The sequence below is a fragment of the Theropithecus gelada genome, chromosome 17 (assembly GCF_003255815.1).
Source record: "Theropithecus gelada isolate Dixy chromosome 17, Tgel_1.0, whole genome shotgun sequence".
Classification (NCBI taxonomy): Eukaryota; Metazoa; Chordata; class Mammalia; order Primates; family Cercopithecidae; genus Theropithecus; species Theropithecus gelada.
Window position 1 is genome coordinate 80,012,439 of NC_037685.1, and position 3,479 is coordinate 80,015,917.

General features: G+C 42.0%; 1 protein-coding gene across 2 annotated transcripts in view; it reads left to right on the forward strand.

Annotated features, from left to right (window-relative positions):
- FNDC3A (fibronectin type III domain containing 3A) overlaps positions 1-3,479 on the forward strand; it is a 219,985-nt gene that overhangs the window by 73,967 nt on the left and 142,539 nt on the right. The window lies entirely within an intron of this gene.

Consider the following 3,479-nt stretch of genomic DNA (forward strand, 5'->3'; position numbering starts at 1 on the left):
TTTTTTGAGACGGAGTCTCGCTCTGTCGCCCAGGCTGGAGTGCAGTGGCTGGATCTCAGCTCACTGCAAGCTCCGCCTTCCGGGTTCACGCCATTCTCCTGCCTCAGCCTCCCGAGTAGCTGGGACTACAGGCGCCCGCCACCTCGCCCGGCTAGTTTTTTGTATTTTTTTAGTAGAGACGGGGTTTCACCATGTTAGCCAGGATGGTCTCGATCTCCCGACCTCGTGATCCGCCCTTCTCGGCCTCCCAAAGTGCTGGGATTACAGGCTTGAGCCACCGCGCCCGGCCGATAAGAAACATTTATAATCTATACTCTCTGAAGCCTGCTACCTGGCTTCATCTGCATAATAAAATTTGGTCTTCACAACCCCTTATCATAACCCAGACATTCCTTTCTATTGATAATAACTCTTTCAACCAATTGCTAGTTAGAAAATTTTTAAATCTGTGTATAACGAAGCCCCCTGCCCTTTCAAGTTGTCCTGCCTTTCTGGATTGAACCAATGTATATCTTACATGTATTTGATGTTTTATGTCTCCCTAAAATGTATAAAACTAGGCTGTGCCCCAACTACCTTGGACACATGTTCTCAGGATCTCCTGAGGGCTGTGTCATGGGCCATTGGTCACTCATATTTGGCTCAGAATATCTCTCTTCAAATATTTTACAGATATTGTTTAAATCACCTAACCTGTAGTATTTTGTTATGTCATCCCTAGCAAACTAGTTTAAGTGTCTGCTGACTTTTCAGGATTCATCTTTTAATATATTGTCTATGGCTTTACTCTTTTCCTCAAGCTAGTATTTATTTCACACCATTCAGATTAAGAGTCTTCTAATTGGTAACTTTGCTTTTGAAATGGTTCACTCTTCATTTTTTCAATACTGCTGTCAGAGCCATCTTTCAAAAATGAAATTTGTACCTAGCTTTCAGTTCCCGGTTTCTAAATCCTGTGCCCCATAACAGGACCAGAGGTGAGGTACAAAGTGAGCTCAGAACAATTTGTCATGTCAGAAAGTTGAAAAGCACTTACAAAATGATAGATACATGTCAGGATACAAGTACCTGTAGATGATTCCATGGGGAAAGAATAGTCTTCAAGAAATGATGATGCTAGGACAACTGGATATCTGCATGCAAAAGAATGAAGTTGGGCCCCTGCCTCACATCATATCCAAAAAAATTAACTGAAATGGATCAGCAACATGAATATAAAAGCTGATACTATAGAACTCTTAGAAGACAACATAGGGGTAAATCTTCATGACCTTGGATTTGACAGTGGATTCTTAAATATGACACCAAAAGCACAAGGAACAAAATTAGACAAATTGGACTTCATTGAAATTATAAATTTTTGTGCACCAAAGAACATTGTCAGAGATGTGAAAGACAGTCTGTAGAATGATAGAAACAAAATGTTGTTTGTTTGTTTTGAGATGGAGCTCTTGCTCTGTTGCTCAGGCTGGAGTGCAGTGGTGTGATCATGGCTCACTGCAACCTCTGCCTCCTGGGTCAAGTGATTCTTCTGCCTCAGCCTCCCAAGTAGCTGGGATTACAGGCACCTGCCACCATGCCTGGCTAATTTTTGTATTTTTAGTAGAGACAGGGTTTTACCATGTTGGCCAGGCTGGTCTCACACTCCTGACCTCAAGTGATCCTCCCACCTCGCCCTCCCAAAGTGCTGGGATTACAGGCATGAACCATCACACCTGGCCTATAGAAACTATTTGGGAATCATGTATCTCTTATCTCTTAAGGGTATGGTATCCACAATATATAAAGAACTGTTACACAGAAAAAGCCAGTACAATTAAAATTAGGCAAATGACTTGAAAAAACTTGTCTCCGAAGAAGATGAAGTGGCCAGCAAACACAAGAAAAGATGCTCAACGTCATTAGTCATTAGGGAGATGCAAATCAAAACCAAGAGATACATTATGCTCACTAGGATAGATATAATTAAAAAATGGAATAACAAACTGGCAAGAATATAGAATAAGTGGAATCCTTATACATTTTTGTTAGGCACATAAAATGGTGCAGCCTCAATGGAAAAGTTTGGTGGTTCCTCAAAAAGCTAAACATAAGAAGTACCATATGACTCAGTTATTCCACTCCTACGTGTATATCCAAAAGAATTGAAAACAAGTACTGAAATACTTTTGTACATGAATGTTTATAGCAGCACTATTCTAAATAGCCAGAAGGTGGAAATAGCCTAAATGTATGTCATCATTTGAATGGATAAACAAATTATGGTATATTCATACAATGGAATGTTATTTAGCCATAAAAAGGAAATGCTGAGGCCGGGCAGGTGGCTCATGCCTGTAATCCCAGCACTTTGGAAGGCCGAGGTGTGCGGCTCGCCTGAGGTCAGGAGTTCTAGACTAGCCTGGCCAACATGGTGAAACCCCATCTCCATTAAAAATACAAAAATTAGCCAGGTGTGGTGGCATATGCCAGTGGTCCTAGCTACTCGGGAGGCTGAAGCAAGAGAATTGCTTGAACCCAGGAGGCAGAGGTTGCAGTGAGCCGAGATTGTGCCACTGCACTCCAGCCTGGGTGGCAGAACGAGACTCTGTCTCAAACAGACAAAAAAAAAAAGTGCTGATGTGTGCTACAACTTGGTTGAACCTTGAAAACATTGTGCTGAGTGAAAGAAGCCAGGTCACAAAAGATCACATATTGTATGATTTTGTTTATATTAAACATCCAAAATGGGTAAATACATAGAGATAGAAAGCAGATTGGTGATTACCAGCGGCTCGGAATAGGGCAGAATGTAGAGTGACTACTTAATAGGCATTGGAATTTCTTTTGAGTAATGAAAATGTTTTGGAAGTATACATGGAGGTGATGATTGCACAACATTGTGAATGTATCAAATGCCACTGAAGGTTACACTTTAATATGGTTAATTTTATGTCATATGAATTTCACCTCAATAAAAATGTTAATAGTTAAGAAATTGCTTATAACATTGATTTTTAAAAGAATCCATCAGTCTATATTGAGACTAAAAAAAATTAAAATTGAAAGAGGGGGCTTGTGTTTGTTTTAGAGACGAGATCTCACTCTGTCACTCAGGCTGGAGTAGAGTGGCATGATCATAACTCACTGCAGCCTCAAACTCCTGGACTCAAGTAATCCCCCTGTCCTAGCCTCCTAAGTAGCTGAGACTCCAGGCTTGCACAACCATGCTTGGCTCGCCCTCCCTCCCTCCCTCCCTCCCTTCCTTCCTTCCTTCTCTCTCTCTTTCTTTCTTTCCTTCTTTCCTTGTTTCCTTCTTTCCTTCCCTCCCTCCCTTCCTTCCTCCCTCCCTCCCTTCCTTCCTCCCTCCCTCCCTTCCTCCCTCCCTCCCTCCCTCCCTTCCTCCCTTCCTTCCTTCTCTCTCTTTCTTTCTTTCCTTCTTTCCTTCTTTCCTTCTTTCCTTCTTTCCTTCCCTCCCTCCCTCCCTCCCTCCCTCCCTC